A 25,387-nucleotide genomic window follows, 5' to 3' on the forward strand; every position below is an offset into this window, starting at 1 on the left:
ATCAAATATAAATATTCTGCTACATTATAATCAGCAGCCAGTGTACCTTAACAATGTGTTTCCATTCTTTGCCTCCATATATTTGTGGTTTTATTTGTGTGTACCCTCTTTTTTTTATTTTAATGAGTAATGCCCTGAAAAAGTGATGGCTACACATGACACAGTTTAGTCTTCAGCAAGAAATAATTACCACTCTAAGGATTGTCACAGTCTGACTGCCTACAAGGACTCTAATTGTTTTTGACATTTTTTTTTTTAATTGCAGCACATTAACACATCTTTAGTTGTCAAATGAAGAAGAAATATGGATAATAAGTAGGTATTAATGCAGGGGGAAAAAATGGTTTCTGAGCATTACTGTGATAGCGTCATCAGTTTGTTATGTTGTTAGAAAAAATGCAGTTGCTAATACTTTAACATACATAGTAACACTTACAAGATTTGTGCTTGGCAGTACTTTCAGTGCACATAGCAGTACATAGTTGTTGAGCTCCGGTTTTGCATAACTTTATTTGAGTATATATTTGAGTTGGACTTACATTTAGATCCTTTGGTGACAAATGTGAGCCCTTTATTACTATGAATAGTAAGGGATTTTTGTTTAGCTCTTAATGTTTTGGAGTCATCATTGGACAAAACTAAAGCTAAGCCCATCCTTCCACGACTTTTTCCATATAATTTTTTTATTATCTTTTGAGTAAATATGTCAAAAAACAATAACAGATATAAATATATTTTTACCAGGAGAAACTCTAAACCTGACCAATTAAAATGAACAAGCAAAAACAAGTAAAACAGCAGAACAAAATTCCAGAAAAGGTCCCCAAACCCAAAACAGCAACCCAAGACTGCTCCAAACCAAATAAAACCTTTGGCTATAGCTAAGGCATGTATTTTGTGTTGTTATATAATGGTATTCCACAAATTAAGAGATTACTAATTATCAAAAAAACATGTAAATACAGCTGCACTTTGCTGCTTTTAATCTGCTTTTAGCTTTTAGCAGGTGGTCATTAGTTTAATCCAGGTGATGCAGAGGGGATTTCTACTTACCTTACTTTTTTCTCATTACCTGTTCAAGTCTAAGTATTCTTCAACTGTAAAGAAAAATTATTTGTCTCAACCGAAAAACACTATACTTGTCTATGATGTCAGTTTAGATATTTTAAAAATTTGAACTCATTTGCAGAGCTGACCTGATACTACATTACAAGTTTGCTATCTGTATGCTAGCAAAAGCCGAGGTTTGTGATACAACCTGTGATCTGGAATAACTTTAAAATAAATTTTGAAAAGATCACTTCAAAACTGTCAACTGCTAGATATCATAAATCTACAAATAACCCGAAAGCTCCAACATCTTAGGCACTGTACCTGCGTAACAAAGCTAGTTTTCATACTTGTACTCTCCACTATATATATATATATATATATATATATATATATATATATATATATATATATATATATATATATATATATATATTACACCAGGTTGTGCAGTGCAGATGACAATGGATGTTAACCCCAGGTTTATAGATTGCAGCAAAAGTCATGACAAGTGTCAAGGTGGAAAAATCCATAAAAACAAGAGCAAAGAGCAAGACATAAATAATACATGCCTGTTTTTAGATGAACAGGTTTATCTTGTATATTAAAATCAATGTGAATCCGTCCCTAAAACCAGCTTAAAGTCTTACCTAATCTTTTAGTCTGAACCTCTCAGACTGGGTTTTAGCTAGGCGCCCCCATGCTTCGTCCTCTATGCTGCCCTTATTTGCCAGGCTCTTTTCATCTTCTACATTTCTTTCATGTTTCTCTCCTCTTATATTGTTATTAACCCTCCTTTCATCTGTTTTTCAGGCATACACTCCCTTCATCTCCAGATGCCTTGTTACAGCAGGTCATTTACTGCAAGCTTCTTGGCTGCAGGCTGGGCAAGTAGTGAGAAATGTTCAATCGTTGCAACATTTCATGTTTCAAAAGCACAGCCACTGTATGTATCCTGTTGATGAGTGCTTGAGCAAGAGAATCGACCTACAATTATTGCAAACTGTGTGAGAATGTCTGTTAAATACATCAAACAACTTCCTCAAACATCCACTTTTACACTGCCTTCACTATGATAATGGACATGGACGAAATATCCCACGATCGTTTGTTGAGTAAGGTGCAGTGAACTCTAGTGGATTTGTATGTGTGTGTGGAATTCAGATCTGATGTAACCGAGTAATCTGTACTTTGCACTTCACTGTGTAAATGCCCAGTTAATGCTTTTGTCATTATCTGCTATGGAGAATTAAATGAGGTTGGATCCGCAGTAATTTGAGTACCTACTCCCCACAGGTTTAAGTAGAGGCAAATAGAAAAACATGTTTTGAGCAGTGCATGACTACAATTTATTAATTATGTAAGTAGTATTCATTCTCCATACGCAAACTTATCAAATCAATTAAATGCTGGCAAACACAACTCCAAGGTAATTATGAAACCAAATTTTCTGTGATGGTTTAAGGACAGAATGATAAATTACATACATGGCATACCTTTGAATAATGTGTACTTGACAGGGCTACAGTAAACACAATTTACATCCTTTTTTTCTCTGCAAGCAGGATTTGCTGGGGTAGTTTATAATTGAGTCCAGTGGTGCATGAACTTTCTACAGCTGCAATCTGTCTACACACAGTTATTTCTCCCTCTGCAGGCTGCAGCTTTCTTTTGTCAACTCTGCCTCACATCACAACAGTCCCCAAACATGAGAGATCTTGATGAAACCAGAATATAATTATTAGTGTAGTAGTTCTTGGTTGGTGGCAGGATCTCTGCATGGTTCAGCAAACAACACGCTCTCTGTTCAAATGAAGAACATTTGGCTCCTTTCAAGAGTAATTATTTCAACCTTCAGTCAGGCTCTCCCCAACCAATGAATAACGCAATAGTAGAATTTGCTCAATCAGCCAGGTAAGGAAATTCCAAAAAGTTCATTCTGTTCATCTGGACGTAACGTTTTCAGTTGAAGAAACATTTCGTCACTCATCCAAGTGACTTCTTGAGGTTTCCCCAACCTTATAAACAGTATATTTGCATAATGACTAACACAGCTGACTAACAATAGTCAATGATGTCAGTTTCATGATCATTAAGATGCAAATTGTCATGAGCACTGATCAATGGCTATGACTACCATTTACAGAGAGTTTTAGAGAGAGGCTATAATCACAGCATTGTAAGACGGTAAAAGATGTGGTCTTAGACCCCCTCCTCGATTCAGAGATGGTCTTTCCCTTTTCACGTAATTGGCCTCCTCCCTGTCCAGGATGTGTGAATTCTTATCACTGAAAAAGTGTCCACTGGCCTATAGGTGTAAATAGACTGCGGAGTCCTGGCCTCTTCTGTGTTGTGCAATCCGCTCAGTCAGAGGTTGTTTGGTTTCCCTGATGTATAAATCGCGACAATCCTCCTGGCACTTAACAGTGTACACTGTATAACTGTTTGTGCCGAGGAGCCCGATCTTTGGGGTGGACCAATTTTTTTGGAGTTTTGGGGTTTGAAAGCCACAGAGACGTGCTGTATAAAGAAAATGTGTTTCAGCTGTTCTGATGCTCCTGACACATAAGGGATTGCTGCTTAGGCAGCAATTGTCCTTCTTCTCTTCTGGACTTTGGAGCTTTCTTTAGGTGTTTTCCCACTTTTGACAAATGTCCAGCTGGGCTAACCACATTTACTCAGGGCCTCCATGGTATGGTGTTCTTCTGCTTTCCTGGCTGCTCCGTCTGTGGGATGGCGTTTGCTCTTTGTTGTTGCAGTCTGATGACACCCAGTTTGTGCTCCAGTGGATGATGAGAGTCAGACCTTAAATACTGATCTGTATGTACATTTACGGTACTCATCAACGTTTAAATGTCCCCCATTTCTGATGGTCCAAGAAAGCTAGCCTGTCATTTTTCATATCCTGCCTGGTGAACTTGATGTGTTGGTCCACCGAGTTAATGTGATCAGTGAACTGTGATACGTCCTGAGATTTGATATTTGCCCAGGTGTCATTCACATACCTGAACCAATGACTTGATGGTGTTCCAGGATAGGGTTTCATTTGGTCTTTCATTTGGTCTTCTTGCATTTGGTCTTCTCTTACGAACATCCTCCACTGGAACACAAGTGAAGAGAGACGCAATATCACACAAAACAATTTGTCTATCTGCCTCCATAATGACATCTCTCACCTTCTCAACAAAATTCAAGAAGTTCTGGATGTGGTGTTTAGAGCTGCCTGCCAACAGGTTGAGAAAGCCAGAAACTTTAATAAGTTATAGGTGACTGAGTTGATCATACAGACAAATGGCCTTAAATAACTTTCCCAATTTTTCTAAAATAAAATGGGACAAAAAAAAGTCCATCAATAATTTTAAAATAATAGATAAAATCAGGCCCAGAACAAATACTTTAAAGAAAAAAACATACAAGTGTCATCAGTCTGATTGATTTGCACTGGTATTTTGGATCAAAGCAAGACTCATTAAACTGCAGTTTACAGTCACAGCAGTTTCTGTATTGTCTCCCTCAACAGGTATGGAGCTGAAAGGAGACAGCTGAAGTGGAATAGTATTTAATCATGTTTGACAATAACACATTATGGTTGTAAGCATAGCTGTCATTGCATCTTTTCACTCGTGTCAGCTCGCTTTGACCACAGTTTCCGGCTTTAAAAAAATGCATTTCCAAACATATATTCATTCTCTTCTGTACAACAAACATGCAAACTCTGCACAGAAAGTCCCCTGATGGTGGAATTGGCAATTGCAAACATAAAGCATGAAATATCTCAAAGCCGCTGTCCCTGTGCTGTTGGCTTCCTCCATGTTACTGTACCTCTACAACTGGTGCTGCTGTAACTTGATCAAGTAAATACAGAACAACATATAGCTAAAAAGAATCGACTGAACCATGCATAGGCTAATTTTCACTAATATCCGCTCCAGCTTTTTAAATCAATAACAGACCATTATCCAGTCCAAATATCAGAGTAGCACATCGCTCCTCTTTTTTCAGTCAGCTTTTTATTTATCTCTTGAAAATATATTGGAGGGTAATTAAACAAACGAAAACAAAGAAAATAAATACATACATAATAACAAATTAGCCAAAGAGAAATGCCAATTAATAACAGAGTAAAAGACTTCTACTAACAGGTCTTTGATACTCTGACAAAAATAAAAAGAAAGAAACTATGAGAAAAGGCTATTTTAAACATATCTAACACTTTTAAATTAGAATGTAAAATAAATAAGTGATTCACACTCTGCTAATTCATGTCTGGTTTGCTTTTTGGTCTGACCGAAAAGATCTAGCTTAATTTGAATATTCTTGGCCAGGTCACGCAGTGCTTTATCTTTGCCCACTGCATCGGCAGCTCACACTTTGTTTGACGAGATATAACAGAAAGAAATTAAAGGTTTCTGGAAAGGGGAGCGTTTGAAACCCTGCAATTTGCTCCTGCTCTGTTCCTCTCCACACTCGACACGTCACTTCCTAATGGGCATTTTTTTGGACCTGTATCCATTTACAGTCCCGAATCAATGTGTGGGATAATACTGTGACAATATCCATCCATCCATCCATTCGCTTCCGCTTATCCTTTTCAGGGTCGCGGGGGGCGCTGGAGCCTATCCCAGCTGTCATAGGGCGAGAGGCGGGGTACACCCTGGACAGTTCGCCAGTCTGTCGCAGGGCCAACACACAGGGACAGACAACCATTCGCACTCACTTTCATTCGCACATTCACACCTAGTGACAATTTGGATTATCCAATTAACCTATCCCCACAAGCTGCATGTCTTTGGACGGTGGGAGGAAGCCAGAGTACCCGGAGAGAACCCACGCAAACACGGGGAGAACATGCAAACTCCACACAGAAAGACCCCGGCCTGATGGTGGAATTGAACTTAGGACCTTCTTGCTGTGCGGCAACAGTGCTAACCACCGTGCCACCGTGCTGCCTACTGTGACAATATGTTTTGGAAAATTATACAATGGTCTATTGGTTTATTAATTAAGCATGTGATGTCCAGTATAGGATTTGCTACCAGTCCCTTAACCTAAAGTACTTTGATTTGACGTAACTATGTGCTGTTATAATCATCAGTGTAGCTTTAATCATTACACAAGTCTTTTTGGCACAGCCTCAAACCTTTCTGATTTGGGTTTTTGGATCTTCTCAATATTCAAGTGGGTGAAAACAGACACACACACACAACACCAAATCTATTTTAAGAGTGTGATGTTGAGAGAGCTGCAAAAACATATCTTGGTGCAGCTTTCCACCAAGATCTTGACTCTTCACATGCTGGAAACTATCTCCAAGGTAATGTGCCCAATCTAATGCAGTTATTATACAGCATTTGCTTGTGGCTTAGCAGCTGTCAAAGGATAAACTACAAGACCAATAGAATGTCAGTGTTCCACAAATCCCGTAGTAGCATTCCTTCACAGCATATTCTAAAAGTGGTCCTTCTTTGTAATGTGAATCATTAAATATTTGCCAGGAAACTGTGATTTTTTTTTTTAAATCTGAATATTTGTTGAACCTTCTGATATAAAAAGATATATTAAAAAGTAAATACTGATTTGCATATATGAATTTTATTCAGTATCATTTTGGCATTTTTGTGCAATTTATTGCTCAAGAAATTTATTTTGCAATTTATTGGGGTTTTATCTACATTTAGTATCCCTGATTTAGTGGCTATGGGAAGTAGGTGATGGATTAATATATTTTTTAAAAAAAAGAAAAGAAAACAATCTATTTTATTGTTAGTGGTTAGACAATTGCACTGCAGTGCAAGAAACAGGTAAGCCATCAATGTTATTTCATTACACATTATGAAACTTGTAAGTTAATCACATGGGATGCATATTCTTTTAAATATGTTGTATAACTCACTTACAGCAAAAACACTGAAAGCAATATTATTCATAAGACATATAAGACCCTGAGGCCTATCTGACTGGAACATCTTATTAGAATAATAACACTAATGGTATATTTGGTATGATCACAACTGACACGTTGGATGACACGAAAATGAGTATAATACAAAGCTTCAAATATTACACTTTCATTACTAAGCAGTTCTAAAGATCAAATATTATAAAAGCTTGAGAACTACTGAACCACCTAGACAGACGCACACCTGCGACCACAGTTCAATTCTTTATAGCCCCGAGGAATTTCATTTATCTTTTTTTTTTTATGTTTAGCAACAGTTGCAAACCCAATGTAGATAAATTACACTTGGCAAGTACTGCGTTATGGTTTGCAGAGCACATTTTGATTAGGAATATAAGTCTAATTTATTGTTAATATTCAGCATTATATCTGCTTTGATTTGTAACAACAAATTAACAGTTCACAAAAATAATTTACTTATGATCTGCCACCTGCAAGCGTTCACTATTGTTAGTCTGAAACGCTGTGAGTCTCCTTCTTCACTTTTTGTCTCATCCAGCAATAAGTCTAATATCACACTGCGCAAGTGCAGCAATCAATCTAGACTAGTTAGATTCTAGATTATTTATTAGTTTTGCACAAATTTACTTTATAATAGTCAAATAATACAGAAATGCCGACTGCCCTTTAGAGTAAAATACAGTCATGAACATTTGTTTATTTTCACCCTCCACTTTTGTTAAATTTTTGCATATGCACACGGCATAAGGTAGTATGCGTATGTAAGCTGTTTGCAGGCCTCTTCATGAACTTTTAAAATGGTAAAATTGTCTATTTTTGCTCGAGCAGTGCGTTCTGCACTCTTCCACCAGAAATTCTTAGAACCTATACAAAGCTGCCTCAGTTGATCTGTCGCTAGAAATAGCTCAACTGCAAAGGCAGGGATTCTTGCTTGTTTTGTTCAATGACATTCCCCAAACAAAAGCTGAAAAAGAAGCCTGTCTTCTTTAAGAGGGGAAACAAAATATGAGGATATCTTCCAAGAGGTGCCAGAGGGATCTTTCTCTCTTTCCTTTCCATCTCCCTGCCATGACTGGAAGGGGGTTTTCTGAGGAAAACAACGGTGCTGTCAACAGCTAGTGCAGTGAGCGCTAGAGGCCAATCGGAGGAGGAAGCAGCACTTAATGTAAGGGAATGGATTAGAGAGGCTGATTATGCCTCAGAGGTGAGAGCACTGCAAAGTGAAAGAAAGGAAAAGCTGGAGCAAGCAAGTGTTAATTTCTTTGAATATGAGCAGCGTGCATGTATTTCTAGGAGACTTATGTGCTTTTTGTGCTTAACAACAATGTGTTTGTTGGCAAACTAGGTAGGTATAGTGCAGTTTTATGTGTAATGTGTATGTTTAGAAATGTGTTAATTACTGTGAATGTGGGTGTGTTCACAAAATAGCTAAGTATGCGTGTGCTAGCCGAAGCAAAAATGAAGTTGGTTATAAACAAGCTTACATCCCATATGGAAAAGATATATATAAATCTTATAAAGTTTGTATCTGTCTTGTGTGAAACTTGTATGAAAAGCATACAAGAGTAAAAACAGATATAAGATCCCTTGAAAAATTATATAATGAAACTTGTATGTTTTGGATACTTGCTAAAACAATATATGAAAGTAATGAGAAAGTGGCCACTTTCATGAGTAAATCATGTAAGCCTTATATGATATACTCACGAAAGTGGCCACTTTCATGAGTTAAGTCATATACGTTTTTACTATTTCTTTTGCATATGGGATTCCTGTATTGTCTGTACACTGCACTGCTCGTGCATAGCTGAAAAGGCAGACATGTTCCTCCTGAGAGGTTCTGGATACAGACTTGCCCCAGATATTGAAATTGTGCTGCTAACTTGTCACTAACACAAACAAGCAGCATCATGCGATGCTCACACTGCACTTTTTCTGTAAGATCTTTGACAAAGTTGCATGAAAAGTTAGTTATTGTTTAGTCTACAAACAATAAGCTCAGCCTACTTGATCGTACTCATTCAGAATCCTAACACATCCTATCATTCATACATACAGCACTGTATCTCTCCTTGATAACTTTCGCCCACTTGATAACCTAAGGAACTCTATTTGAGATATAACGTGAAATGTATTAGATTAAATAAAACAATTCAAACAAACATAAAATTTACATTCTTCCAAATACACTGGCAAAAAAACCTGATTCCTCTCATTGTTCTCCCTAGAAGTCAGTCAGCATGACAGAAACCTGCTTCTTGTTTTTTGTAAAATATATCAAAAGTACACATTTTTACTTACAATACAGCCAAAAATAGAGTACAATTGAACTGCTTGACTGAAACCTTTGTTTCACATTTAACTGGCATAGAAAATCTCTCAACGACTTTGCCTTTGAAGAATAACATCATGACATCATCCCAATACTGAAGAAATCATTCGACGCAGAATTATAAATCATTTGGTTTATTTTGATGCCTCATTCCTGACCTGCTTGTTGATGTTATTAACTGCTTCATTAGTATCACAGCCTATGTTTCCTCTTTAATCCTATGTTTTATCTCTAATCCTATCTTTAAACCTTGTTATAATGGATGGATGTATCCCTAAGTTCCTTCTAAGTTCCTTCTCAACACTATCAGTGAGTGCTTGTTTGAGGGGAATTGTTGTATTATTGGGGTACTCTTTCCAATATGGTAGGTCTTTAAAAGTATGAAATTCTTTCAGATCACTGTTGTTGTGACTAAATAAAACTGTCCTGAAATTACTTTGTCTTTACTAAGACTAAATGGAGAACAAGTTAATTTCCTTCCAGCCTTTTACTCTTTGACATCTATAAATGACATTTATAAATACAAAAAAAAAAGATGGCTACAGATGATCTCATATGTCCTTATTGTAGAGCTAAAGGTTAAATTGTCATGTTGACAAATAAAGTTGCTGCCAATCAGATGCTTTCCAGATGGTATTGCATGGTCAATCAAAAACACCACTAGTTTAAATGCATTCCCAAATCACGACAGTGTTGGCCCAGCATTTTTAGTTTTCATGTATTTTTGTATTTTGTTCTTTATTTAGGCCATGGTTCCTGGGTTGCTCTGTTTAGTTGTTCCTTATTTGATTTCCCCTTGTGACTTTTACCCCCTGTCTGCCCCTCTGTGTATCTGTGAGCCCTCGTCTCCCCTCCTTGTGTTTTATTCCATGTTTCCCCAGCCCGCTATACCTGTGCTCTCCCCGTGCTCTCTCTCTCCTCCTGTCTGCACCTCTGTGTACTTCCTGTTTTACTTTGACAGTCTCCCGTCAGTGTTGTGTTTACTCCTGCTGTGTCTCGTTATGATTATCTGTGTCAGCTGTGTTCCCCGTGTGCTCCCACTTCCCTCGTTAACCCTCTGTGTATTTATGTGCATGTCTCCCTCAGTTCAGTGTTGTGGCGTCAATGTCTCCTCCCTGAACCTGTATGCCTTTCTGTGTTCCCTCGGTCCTCAGTTTAGTTTACCCAGTTTAGTTCTGTTTCTTTGTAAGGCCTGCAATAAAGCAGCGATTTTGAGTTCAGCTTCTGTCTCTGTGAGTTTTGCGTTTGAGTCCTCATCTGCCTTCACACAGCTAGTTCATGACAGACAGAGCCTCTACCATGCTTCACAGGTTGCTGTAGACAATGTTGTCATTCTACTGTCTCTCTACTGACCTCCAAAATTTGTACAATAAAGGATGTAAATCACAAACTTCTGATTTATATTCATTATTCCAAAAGGCCAATGCTAACAATTTGTGATGAGGTTTTCAGATAACACTAGATCAACTGAAAGTCCATAGCTGACTCTCAGGTCTTGTATCGGGGCTTTGTTGGATCTGGACATGAATTTCAGATACTGTTCACATGCTGTCGATTTTTCTTCTTCTTTATTGTCCTCCACTTGCTCAGTTTTCTAGTTTTTGTTGTTTGTTTTTTAAGGACAGACTGTGTATGCCATCTGTCTGAATATTCTTGTCGATGCAAAAAAAAAACCTACTTAATCCAAAGAAATAGAATCAAATTATGTGTTTTTATGACAGACTAATAGCAACGAAATCCCTAAAGATCCAATGTAAAATTGTTTATGTGTAGACACACCACTGATTCAACACCTGAATTGATGCCTTTTTTTTTATCCTTGAATTATTCATACGTCAGTGGTAAGTTGTTTAACAACCAAGCAAGATACTCTTCTGTAAATGGTCAGGTACTGGAGCAGACTGGAAACGAGTGAGGAAAAAAAACTTTATTCCAAAGGAAAGCCTGGAGAAATATTGGTCAACACCACTTTAAAGAATACAATACAAGCTGCGTCCTTGGAGCACAATATAAATAAATAAGCCTCGGCTCAAAACTTTAGCACAGTACTGCACAGTGCTTATGTTGGCCTCAGGCACTCATTGACCAAATTTTACAATTATGAGAAAATGTGTCAACTGACACGTGCCTGGATTTTCAGTCCCTGCTTACATACATAAGATATCTCTTCTTTTTGCATGCGTGCTGCTTTTTGAGAATGCATATCATTTGCATGCTTTTGTGATTTTCATTCACACTTGCATGATGCTTCCTCCCTTTCAAAATACTCACCACCTCAGACTGCAATACAAACCAAATCATTGCCAAGTCAATTATATTTGAATTGTTTCATTATAAACCCCTGAAGGAAAGAAAATGTTGTTGTTTTTTTTGTAATTTCTTACTGTGTGCTCCAAAACTACATCAGTCATGTCAGTGTTTATGAGCCAAAAGTAAAATATAATAAACAACTTAAATGTTTCCTCAGGGGACAAAAACCTTACACAGGTAATATGGCAAAAAAAGGTTTTTAAAAAATTATTCCTATGAGCTTGTAGTTCAGTGAGCACAGGTCAGTCCCTCCAAGAGGCCAGCACATTGGGATTTTTGAGAACGAGTTTGGCCGGGGGTCTGCACCATAGCCCTTTAAATAGCTTTGTCATCTTCAGTTACTAAATCCGACTCAAAACTTTGATTAAAAGAACAGCAAGATCAATTAACTGAACAGAAATGTCACACTGCTGTTTTATTCAATCAAAAAAAATAATGCCAGGTCAATGAAACTATTCTATTTATAGATAGATCAGCAGTTTCTGATCATCTTGGTGTCATGCTACAACTAAACACCTTGTGTGCAATTAGCATTCATTATTGTCGTGTGCAGGGATTGTGGAATGCTTTCTTATAAATAAAGTCTATTAAATCATGACTTGATCTATTTGGCCCTTGCAAAGAGGTCAGCCAAGCTTAAAAAGCCCATTTTTTTGTAAATGCTAAACACTTCCCCCTTTTATCTACTTTTTCCTTTCTTTATTCAAGCTTCCTTTTCATGTCTATTATTCAGGTCTCCTCGCCTAAACGCATAACTTACAGCGCTCATTCTCCTTTACTTATTTTTCATATAGTGCTTGCTTTTTACTTGAAAAATGGAGGGAGCGGGTGTTTGTGTGTGTGTCTGTGCATATATGTGTGGGTAGTGGAGACTTCAGGGGGTACCCAAGGCGAGACAGAATGTAAGCACAGCATGAGTAATGAAATAATGACTGAAATATAAAAGGACGAGGCAGGCCGTGCTCTCTCTATCCGGGGGCCGACAGGTGTTTGCCGGCGCACCAGTGCAGAATCCATTTGAAGGCTGTCAGAGGATGGCTGCTGAGAAGTGAATGTGCTTTAATTACAAGTTGTTCACGCCGAGACGTTGCTTTAGCCCTCTTACAAAATGTAAATGTGTAGGTATGTGGTCTGCCTAACATCTTTCACTTGCATTTTTCAAAAAAACCCTCTTTCTTAAGTGCATTTTTAATGATCCGAAATCTGAGAAATGGTATATGGATTAAAGAGTGCCTTGTGGTCAGCGTTCACTTTATAGACAGGGGCTAAAAAGTTTAAGTGCTGATGGTCATGGTAATGGTCTTCACAAACCACTGAACTGAAGCCATAAATACAATAATGGCATACTGGAAGTAAAAGTCATAATTGGATTGGTTAATTGTTAGGGTACAGAAGGAGTGGTATATACAGTGATTGGTAGTGTTCTTCATCTTGCACTTAAAGGCAAAAATAGTTGATTTAATTCAAAGGTACACCAGGAAAAAAAAGGTCTGTTTCTACCAGTGTTTATCGATACGTTTTACTTCCCTGTTCATTTTAGTGTATTTTGATGCAGGTAATTTATCAACAGCGATTATTAGCTGCCACTGTGATAAAGGCAATTGTTTCTCCAGCAGCTATTCTTTTCCTCTCCCTCAGTGTCCTTTTCACCAGACTGACAGATCTATTTGGTTATATCTTGGAAAAATAATTTGTAATTGTCCTCAATTTGACATTTGAATCAACCTTAATTAAAATTTCTGCAAGGAGGTGACCCAAACTTTCCTCAGCAGAGGTTGATTTACATGCTTGTTTAATATGCACTTTTGCTTTTAATCCAAGAGGTAAAGCATTAAAATTTCATCCCGTGGATGGAGAGTGTAGTATGTACGGGCATTCGCAAAAGTTTTCAGGCCTTGGGGAAGATCACATTTATGTTTAAATTGAATTCAATAGTAATTGCTGTCCACCATCTGTCTGCATAATGCATTGTGAAATGCTCAACAGATCTACAGTTGGGCTTGCATATAAATAGACAGTAACACAACTTTCCTTTCCCGCAGCTGTTTATATTCGTTGATGGTTTGTTGGTCTTTTTGCCTTTAGTTTTGTTTTCAGCAAGTTAAATGAATGCAAAACTGTGCTGGGGCTGATTGGTCATTGCAGAATATACACTTCCTTATTTGGTAATGTCCTGTACTGGTTTTGCAGTATGTTTACACTGATTATGGGGTTTTTTTATGATTTAGTTGCTGAATTTGGTCAAATACAAGTAGTCTACTACTACTACTACTAGGAAGTGGCACACACCGTACCTCCTGTTTGGACACAGTTTTAAAAACTTCCTGGTCCTTGCCTAAGTTAGTGGCATATAACGGGACCAGAGTAACATGGGTGAATCAACAATCAACAGCTTACAAGTTCTTCATGTCAGTTTATCAATGCAGTCAGCCCAGTTGGAGGTGTGTATGTATGTGTGTAATTGTTTACTTGCCTTGCTCAAGGACATCTCAGGTGGCCAGTAAATGATGAGAGAAAATAGGAAAGCTAATTACCATTTCCTGCATAAATAAACTGTTTATGATGTTTCACAACTACCCTGTCTTTCTCAGCCCTTTTCTAAACTCTTTGTGCATGTCCATCAAATTAGCAAGATCATTAGCAAAGCCTCTTGTTTTCCACAATTTCAGTCCTGTTGGTGTGCATTCATGCTACCTCTTTTTGATTTGAAAATGAACTCCTTGGATGCATAATCCATCGAATCATAATGATGGATGCTCAAATCTCTGATTCCATATAGGTAAGCTAAGATATTCAAGGTATCTTGTTAGAAAAGCAGCAAAGGAGTTTCTGTTTTCTCACACAGAGAAGGAAAGAGGTCATGAATTTATATGAGTTTCAATAGCAATGAAGCACATTTGAGCATTGCCGGTGCCAGGTTTACCAGGGCGAGTCCCGGACGACACAGTCATTTTATGGGTTCATCCAAAGCTAGTGGGGTGTAAAATAGACTGTGGCGATAGACCAAACACACTCAATGGCAGCCCTCCGCTAGGCTCTGAAATCATACTAAGGATAACAATGAGCTGTGGAGCTGCACACAAAGTCATAGCAACCTGAGATAGTTTGTGTGCAAAAAAAAAGATTTTCTTTACATGGCGGTATGTGCATTTAAGGTCACTTTTCAAAGCGGAATGATAAATTAAAGAAATTAAGCATTTTCTTCATCATAGGTAGGCACAATTTATGAAAATATTGCTGTTCTTTTAATGGCTAACGTGGAAAGTTTTTGAAGAAAAGACTAATATTTGATCAAGAGCTAAAAAGTAAATTTACCCTTTCAGATAGCATTTCCACTGCTTATAAAAAAAAACACCACAAGTGTTGATGACTGCACTTGGAAGTAGGTAGGAAAATAATTGGCCATTAAATTTTTTTTTAATTACAGTCAGTACCAGTCATACTTGTTAGGTACTGGGATGAGTCTGGCTTAATATTCACCTTTGTGTCCAATGTCATCCTGTACTGAGTTAGTAAGAAAACATATGTATTATTAATATTAATATTATTGTTATTATTATTATTATTATAGTAAAAGCTGACTGTTCTTTACAGTTATATTTAGGCCTACAAAAGTCTAAATTGCTATGCAGTGACTCATAAGCCTTCAAAACTGGACAGTCTGGATGGTATTTGATAACTTCAAAGTTCACCAGCTGATAGGCAACATGCACCTTAGCCTCCCCTATCTGATCCACTGTGCTGAAATACAGTCCCATGATAATGCTGCTTAGCTTGGAGCTCAGGATGAAAGGATTCATTGCAGGCATCCAGTATCTGAGGGAGAGCCGGAACAAATCCACCAACATGGCAGATATGTCTCAAAGAATCTCAAAGAAATGAGTCAAGTTGTTCACTTCTGGGACTTTCTGCTTGTGTTTGAATTCTCTATGCGATCCTTTGGTGCCACCACCTTATTAGGGAGTGTGTATGTGAAGCATTTTAGCTAAATGGCCTGAAAGCAGAAGTCTTTTGGGTTTGTGTATTCATCATCATTGCACTGCTTCTGTGATGAAATCAACATTTTTGTAATTATTCAAATATATTCAACAACTGAAGGTAATGTCACATTTCTTCTGGAACCTAAACTCTGGTTCTTGTAACTTGTAAAATGTTTTATCTAGAAATGTCAGCTCGTTCTGCTCTTGGAGTCTGCACAGTTGGATTGTAGAAGGACATCAGCAGGTTTTCAAAAATGTAAATATGCTCACATTACTTTTTCATTAGTGTTCCCTTTCCCTTTCATTCCTCTCTTCTGTTGAATTGTCATTTGGCAGAAAGGTTTAGATTTGACATCTCTGTACTAGTTTAGAATTGAATTTGCCTGTTTCTGTTTCGTTTAATCATAATATTGAGCTCTGTCCACATGTCTTCTCTCTGCTCATTTTCCATTGATTTATTTCCCTAATAATCCCACTGCATGATAAGCAGGCTTGCTGATCAATTAAGCACTTGCATTTGATAGAAAGTGTTTTAATGGTAACTGAGCAAATTGACCTGTAAGCGAAGCTACAGAGATTATACCAGGTGATTTGGTACTTGACACGGGGGTCAGAATGTGTCCAATTAGTATTCTCCAGAGAAGTTCAGACTGTTGACTGTCTCAGTGCCTCCATCCTGTCTCTATAAAGACATTATATAAAACAGTAAAACAATAGCTTTTCAATCTAAAGTTCCAACTTAGTTGGAAGGTTAAGCTTCCATGAGCATGTTTATCAATACTGCATGCTTTTTCTTTGTTGCAGTATAGATCATTATGTCTTATAGCTCATTAAAGCAAGATTTTTAGAATTTTTCTGTCACGGCCCTGGGGATCGGCGAGACGCTGATCGGCCTTTCTTTTCTCTCTCGCGCGCTCTCTCTCTCCTCCTCTCTGTTGTCAGGGCGGAACTCATTGTGGGTTCACGCCCTCGGCCCACGCCCACGGAAAAGAACACACCTGATGTCCATCAAGGTGAACGGCATTTAAGCCAGGAGGTGACTGCTGGTCTTCGCTGGATCGTTGTCTACCACGTGTCAGTGAGAGTCAAGCTACAGCTCAAGATAAGTCAAGTGTCTTTTGTGAATATCGTACTCATTCCTGTTTCCTCATCTACAGACCCCCTGGATAACCTTTCCCGTGTGAATCTGTGTCAAGTGTGAAGAAAGGAACTCCCCCCCCGGGTTTCCCTGGAGCCCCGTCCCTCACGTTGTTGTATATAGCACTGCCCGGCACTCTCAGTATATACACCTGGTGAACTCTGTAAATAAATCCTTGTGTTCAGCTGATTCAGGAGTCCCACGTTTGAGTCCCCTGCATTGAACCTTAACATTTTGATTTTAGTTTGCGGGAATTGTAAAACAGCATAACTACCATGAATCTTATCATATATGGCAGTTCAGAAGACTGCTGACTTGACAGCTGTCCAGATGACAATTATTGACACTCTCCACTAGGAGGATAAAAGGTCCCTGCAAAACGATCGACTGTTCATACAGTGCTGTATCAAAGCATGTTAATTAAAAGTTGACTGGAAAGTAAATATTTGGTGAAAAGGTCCAAAAGCAACAGCGAACAGATGCCGTGTGCCTAACTCCTATGTGAAGTTCCCTGGTCTGTGATGATTTGGGGGTGCTATGTCATGCTATGATGGTGTTTGATCCACTGTGTTTCTTCAAGTCAAAAGTCCATGTGTCCTGATGCTGATTTTCTTTTTTCCAACAGGATTTAACTCATGCCCACAGTGCCAAACTACAAGAGGGATGATGAAACCCCCGACCAAAAAAAGCATGGATGAGCTAAAGCCTGCTGTCAAAGCAACCTGGGCTTCACAAATTGACTTCCATGCCACGCCCTGTCCATCTCGTCATTTATGGTAAAGGAGGCCCAACCAAGTATTCAGTATGTAAATAATTATTTTGGATATTTCTGTAAATTCTTTTTTTTTTTTTTTTTGATTGATCCTAGGAAATATTCTAATAATCTTAGATACCGCATTTCTGATGATCACAAGTTGTAAGCTATAATCAGCTATAAAGCTATAAACTTTTCTACTTCAAGTAGTTTAGAAGTAGAAAAGTTTACCTTTGTGAATTACATTATACATCCATGCTATTAAATTTTTTGGCAGTGCACTAATATATGTAATTACTAATGATCCACCTTAAAGTGCTTCAGCAATACATTTCTGAAAATCATGAAGGCGTGTTTCTGCATTTCTTTCAGTGTCTTTCAGCATCAAGTTAACAAAGTGAGGCCTGCAAGGCAGTTCAGACATACAGCTTAAAAGGACTTTGCCACACGCATGGCATTCTCAGCTCTCTACTCAAATCTAGTCTGTTTTGAAGTGTCTTTCACTCAGCAGTGCTACTGCTATAATGCTGACTACAAGCACTACTGCATCATCACAGCCTCCACACATACAGTACTTTTCAATCAGCCCAACAGCATGCATGTGAGTTCTGCAAAGCACTAGTTTTCCTTTGGAGACCAGGGAAACCATGAGAATCTCTAATAGGTTTGAAATCTGTGCTTTTAGTGATGTATTTTCATTGGAATGATGAGTTCTGATGAAGCCTTATGGTCTTATGGTCACCATTTCTTTTTTTACATGCATGTTCCAACTCACTTTTATTTTAGGCCATTTCATTCATATTGACTGAATGAAAAAAAACAAGACGTCATGTTACCGATAGTTCAAATGGAGATGACGTGTTCAACATTTTCTCTGAAACTCAGGCTTTTATACTTGTGTGCAAAAGTCTTGAAACATCCCTCATACGTACATGTGTGTTTGTTGCTAGAAAAATGGGGAAATGTTGAAATAAGTGAGCTTGAAGATCAGTATTAGCTATGACCAACCTTATTGTTCAACTCTTAGTCTGTAGAAATCATCCCCCTGCCTTCTTAAATGGCATTCAAAACCATTCTTTGGATGTTGGCTGCCTTTAGTTCTGTTATCTCTCTTGATGATCCCACACTGCTATCGGGGAGGCCAATCCACGAATGATAATATTCCATTGGGTGTTTTCTATCCAAGTATGTTTTCAAACTCTTAGAAGTGTATTTGGGATGCTGAAAAATAAAGCTAATTAGAGATGTTCCAGGTAGCTGACTGTTCAAGTGACTGCTCATATTCATCTCTCAGGTCCTGTGTGTATGTTTCTTATAGATATCATGTCAGATACCGTTCAGATGAGTGTAGATAACTTTTGGGGCCTGCATGTCTTCTTCATGTCTCCACTTGTCCAGTTTCCTCAAATTTAACCAAGATTTTGACTAATTGCTGTTTGGGGAATCGGTTTATTCATGCAAATTACTATTTTATGCCTGTCAAACTTTGTTAACTGTGACATTTTATGAGGATAAAACAATTAAACCTTGTTCTTTAAATTTGTTCTGTTATTGACAATGTTAATACTGGTTCTACCCTTGAGTTTGAGGTGCATTTTACTCTTGAAAGATTCATGGGTTAATGTTAAGTGCTTGGCAAACACAAAAAAATTCTGAAAAGAATTTAATAATTTGGCCAGTGTCCAAAGCAACGTTGAAAGGCTCAGGGAGCCTGTTTCGGAGGTTTCTTCCTGTTAAAAGGGAATTTTTCATGTGATTGTTAAGTTTTCCCTGTAAGTATTATTGTAGGGTCTACCTTATAATATAAAGTGCCTTGAGGCGACTTTTGTTGGGATTTGGCGCTGTATAAATCAAATTGAATTGAATTGAAAGTCCTTCATAAATCCTAAAAAACTATTGTTCACAAACACTTCAAATAAATTACAAAAAGATTAAAATCCACTTTTTAGCAAAATATAACTGTGGGTCAAACTTTTCCTCAGGACTGGAGATATGCATGTGCAAGGTTTCTTTACACCACTCATAATATGCACATTGGAATGAAGTTAAATAAAAACAAAATAGACCGGTTATTTTATGGAGCAAAGCTACCAAGAAGGATTTAAAATAAAGTGTTACAAGGTTATCAAAAACAGCAACAAAAACGACAATTAAATGAAAAGAAAATGTCACACAATAAAAAGAAAGCAAATAAAAGTTGATGCGGGGGGGATATATTATAGAGAAGGCTATTAAAATGTGTACGAATGCAACACAGAAAAGGCAATCAAAAGCACACACACATACACACACAAAATCCTGACTTCATCTGTGCCACTGATGCAGGGATTTAGGTCTCTTTCACATTAATTGTCACTGGTGACAATAAATTTGTCACAATAAAGCTGCTCTGGAGCCACAAGTGTTTCTATCTGGTATGCCTAACCAGCTATTGTTGCCAGGCAACGACAGCCATTTGCCGTTGTATGACATCTTGAGGTCATTTGCATTATTTATGTGGGCTTCTTGATTTCATTTACATAAAGTAAGAATTCCATCCTAATATATGTATTTCAGCCATAAAGGCAAAAAATAAACTATAAAACTGCTAAACTTAAGCTTACTTGCACTCTAAAACATGTCCCCTTCAGGTTTTTTGAAGAGAAACATAAAAGGTTAAACATCATCCAGTTTGCTTTACATCCTTTCATGGCTTCCTTGTTTAGACATCAAACATTTCTAAGGTGATAGTACTCTGAGTTGAACCAGATATTTTCCCTTCAGCTGTGAAGAGGAGAAAAAAACTGGCAAGTGTTACGTACACACTCATATTGTAACAAGTAAATGTGTCCAAATATGATCTTTGCCATGTTGCTGTCTGTGTTTATTGTGCCATGGTGTGTTGATATCTGTGCATTCCTGTATTATCCTTCTGTGTTACACATTTCGATGTTTTTTTTTCCTCACTACCTAGCCTGACCTGTCTCCCCAATGTGATGTTTGTGTATTGTATGTACGGTCGGCAAGGTCTGTCATCTCGGTTGTGGGCAAAAGACCTGCAACTGACAAATAAAGGCTATCTCATCATCATCATCTCATTTGTTTTATACAAAATATAAAATGAAAATGGTAAAAAAAAGGAGGAAATATAGATTAATGTGACACACTGTGGTGGATTCAGAATCCCCAAAGATAACATGATTGTCCGAGATATCACTGGAACTCATCTTTTTTCTCGCTGGAAAAAGGATGAGGTCATAGAGATCATTATTAGTCTAAACCTGATAGTGTTCTAGTTATGCAGAAAGAGAATTACTATACAACAAATGTCAGCAAAGACTGAATGAATTTAACTCGTAAAATACTTTAATGTTCCATAAAATAAATTTTACCATGATGCAATGAATATATGGCTGTGGTGGTTGAGGTGTTCCTGGGTGCCAGGTGGCTCTTGGGAGCCCAGCATCCTGGAGCTTTGTCCTCAGCACATGCTGGGGTCGCCAGCCTTTAGTGGAGTCGGCTTTCCAGTGCCTCTCGTCTAACGGAGCTATTTTTCTTTGGTCATGGGGGCTGTGTCAGGGGCTTTCCTCTTCCGTCTGTAACGTGCACATGCAGTTCTCATTGGGACATGTGGACAGGTCCACTTTACTCTTAGGGGGCTGCAAGGGGACAATGTTAATGCCGGCTTCGCAATATACAGACACGACACACAAAATTGTATGTTAGTTTGTGTAATATACATTTGATTTTTCTCTCTCTGATGCCGTTAACTTTTTGACTGTGTTTATTGCTCTCCTTTCTTCTTTCTTCTGCCCACCTGTCATCCTTGCCATTATTGAACAATACATACATTAATGTGAATAATGACAAAAAATACAACGATTTTTTAAAAAAGTGAAACATGTATTTTTAAATTTTTAAAGTGTGTTTTAACCAAATTACTTTTTTTAAGCTTTAATGCATATGAATGATTATGTGAAGGTATAAAATATAGAATTTACTGTATGCTGTTGCATGACTGTCAGTATCGTACTTAACTAAAAGTGTCCCAGAGCATTTGGAGTAGTGTCTAGAGATGATTAATGATTGTTGACACAAACACAAACACTGGGAAGCACAGACAGAGTGAGACAGATGAGGCGATAGAAGCAGAGGGAGAAGCTCAAGTTAAATACCTCTGTATCAACATCACAGACGCTGTGGATAATAGGCCTCTTAAGGACCTTCTCTCTCACCAAAACTGCCTCCCTGGAGGTTTGCAAGAGTACAATTTGTAAGGGAGAAACACCGGTGAAGTGAAAAGGTAGACCAGTGGGTAATGCTGTTAAGTCCACATTATTTGACAATCCTTTAGCTTTCACACTTTATATTCTCCTTATCTTGCCAGGAAAAACTGGCTAGCTTCTCCTTGTCACTTGGCTATGTGAAATCTAAGTAGCTGAAACTATGCTAAATTAAGAGAAAGTACAAAGTGGAAACATTTAGGTCCCCTGGCAGAAAACGGTGTGCAGGAATGGGGATAAAATCACCTTATTTTATCATATCCTCATTTTCTCTGTGTTAAGAATGTTTTTATGTTCAAGCAAATAACAGGCAAACATTCCTCTTTAGGACTGTAATATCCCAGTTGTACACTGGGGAATTATAAAACAATGTAAATGGCATATTTACTTATAAATACTACAAAGCTTATATATGCTGATGTAGTGTCTCCACTCTCATTACTATTCTTATAAAACGTATAGCTGTTCGCTGTCACTCTTGCTCTGGTTAACAGCTAAAAAGTATTCATTCATTCATAGTCCATCAGTAATGTAAAATTATGACCACCTAAGGAGCAAGAACTGTCATGGTCCGGGTGAGTGCTGGATTTTCCTGCGTGCCTGTAAATCCATCACTGGGCAGAGTCATCACACCCCTCGTTTGTGGCACCTGTGTGTAATTTGCTGGGAGTCTCTTAAGACCAGCGTTCTCAAACATTCCTCGCCGGAACGTCAGCTAACCCACCTTCACAGTGGATTGGATCTTGCTGCCTGTAACCACTCAACTCCCCGTCGCTGGCCTGCTACTATTCTCGGCGCTATTCACCTGCCTGCCTCCCTGCCCTACACTTCACAGTGAGTGTACACGAACTGGTTCAGCCTCACTCGGACCACTAATCCCCTCCTAGCCTCGCCATCAACCCAGACAATGACTCAGAGAAACCCTGCGACCCTGTACCTTGTATGCCTGCTCCAGAAAATCCCAAATAACGTGCCCAGCCCGATAAAGAGACTATTTCCTTTTGGCTTTGCTGCGGCACACGCAGTGTGATTCTTGTTTATTTGGTTAAACAATTATTTTGGAGATGGTCTAGCCAAGACTTGTTTACTTTCTCAGCATTCCTGGTAAAAGCCTATCTGCTAGCCCTTGCTAATCACAGTGTGTTTGTAGCTATAGATTCTTAGTACCATAATCAGAAACTTTATGTTAGTAGGTAGCCAATGTTCAGAGGTTTATGTTTTCCCAATCGCCCTTAGTTCACGATTAACATTTTTGTTTCTTTGACCTCCTCCATGGTCTGCCATTTTTGAGTGCTAAATAAATTGTTCGTTTGCACTATACCTCCGAGCCTCCGTTTGGTGTCTGCATTTGAGTCCACTTACCTGTGTCTGGCCGCCCGGTCGTGACAAGAACAGTGAGATGATGTAATGGAAGCGAGTATTCCTTCCTCTCAGTTGAAGAAAATAATGCAAACATGTCATGTCGGTGGGAACTTTCCTCCTACAGGTTATGCATGTCAGGTTAACTGGTAATTTCACGTGTGTATGTTGGAGTGTGTGTGACTGTCCTTTTGTGTTAGCCCTAGGGTAGACAGGGAACCTCTTCACAGTTTACCCCACTTTTTCCCCTGTGGCAATCTAAGCTAGTAAAAAGTGACCATTCAGTCAAACTTGTCTTTTCTTGTTTGACAAAATGAGGAAATAGTTGCTGAAAAATGCACACTATAGTAGCTCATTTTGGATTTTTTGTTAGTGCTGAAATATGGCAACATAAGCATTAATTCTTGACTATCTTGTGCTTGAATATCTTGATTTGAGCAAAGAGCACAGGGGTATCACTAGGTTATTATGAAGGGACCGCCTAGAGACGTTTTACTGATTCAGATCTCCAATACTGCCAGCGGGCTCCACGGAGACCTATTGCATCCCAAAGTGAATTATTATGTTGTAACATGTTCCATCTGACAACTGCTGTTGTATCTGTACTTCCATTTTTCCATTAACTTTTAATTACCAAACCTGCTAAAGGGGATCCATTTAATTATCAATTTCTTGGGATTTCATTAGCTGTGAAACCCTTGAATAATAGCCCATCCCCTTCTATCATTACTTGTCAGGAACATAGCATGCATAATGACTAGTTAGTGAAAATTTGACAGGAGAGTGTTCTCTGAAAAATAATGACAAATGGGTTTGATAATTAAACTGTTTTGACTCTGTCATATGTCATGCTAAACATTTTAAAGAAAATTTAAACACATGCTTGTTGTCTCTGTGGCCTATTTGATCAATATTGCTGTATTTGCCAATGTACTTCCAAAATAAAAGTTGTAAATATACCATATAATATCTAAATTGTTCAAAAGTAGGTGTAGACAATGTGTAAAAAATACTTTACAAGGTTAGTTTGTAATCAGAATTTCACCAAATGAAACACCTGAAACAGATCAGATGACGCAGACGAGTAACTCGACAGTAAAGGAAGCAAAGTCAGTGAGAAGGTTCCAGATCTTGTGTCAATAGCTGAGTAGTATTTCCAGATATTACAAGTATCAGTTGCCTTTCTGCCACGAACGTTTAGAGGAAAACTGACTTACAGTGTAAGTGTACCAGAACGGCACAAATCCGATCTGGGTCACTTTCGTATGTGGTACTGAATCCGATACATATCCAATGTTTTAGAAAACGACTGTTGTGTGAATGGTCAGGTCGCATTAAATCCGTCTTTTATGTCACTGTCAGACGCCAATTATCAGCGCCGGAGAAGCACCCGATAAGACATCGCGAACGCTTCCTGGCCATCCAGCGTAGATGTTAATGAAACTGTTGGGAAGACAACGTTGGAGAAACGTGAACATTTTATTTGTACTGTATAATCTGCAGATTCTGACAGAAATCTGCAACTATCCTTTGAAGCACCGCTCCTCTCTAAAACAGCAATAAGGATAATTATTAGGTTATTTACATTATTATATAAATAACAAAATAACTTAGAGCAAAAATTGGGAAACGTAAAGTCCGAAGTCTTTATATTAAGGGCCATCAGCCAAACAATATTGTTTGCTCTGGATCTAAACAGATCGCGTTGTGCGTGATGTCTTCTTTTGCGCATGCGGGCCGCTTTGAGGGTTCATGCTAGAGCGCGTTTGCTGTCGCATTTTATTTGTAGTGTGAACAAGCAGACAAAAAAATCAGATTCGATCAAAAAATCGGAATTGAGCATTAAGACCTGCAGTGTGAACGTAGCCTTAGAGCCACAAAGTAATGGCAAGCTTTAAATGGAACAGATAGCCAAATGTTATTTAATTTTGGCAACTGAGCATATGGCAAGCTACAGGTATGTTTCTATCTCACTGTTGAGTGAAATAAAAGCAATCTCAATATTACAACAGCTTTGAGCTGTTACAGTCCAGGGATGCACCTCATGCTTTGCAGGCCCTGCTGTTGCTAGATGTGAAGTCCTCTTAAAGTTATTCCACCTGGTATTTATTGAGATATATTCAAGAGACGGACACATTGACATTGCTATTAACCCATGCTAATAATCTAAGTAATGAGTAGTACTGGCTTTAGCAATGTTTTAACCATTTCAAGGGAAGCAAGGCTCATCTTTTAAAGTACTGTGTCATAATAAGCAGGTTTAGGATCAAAACACAGAGTTA

The sequence above is a fragment of the Neolamprologus brichardi genome, chromosome 15 (genome assembly GCF_056152115.1).
Source record: "Neolamprologus brichardi isolate AB-2024 chromosome 15, ASM5615211v1, whole genome shotgun sequence".
Classification (NCBI taxonomy): domain Eukaryota; kingdom Metazoa; phylum Chordata; class Actinopteri; order Cichliformes; family Cichlidae; genus Neolamprologus; species Neolamprologus brichardi.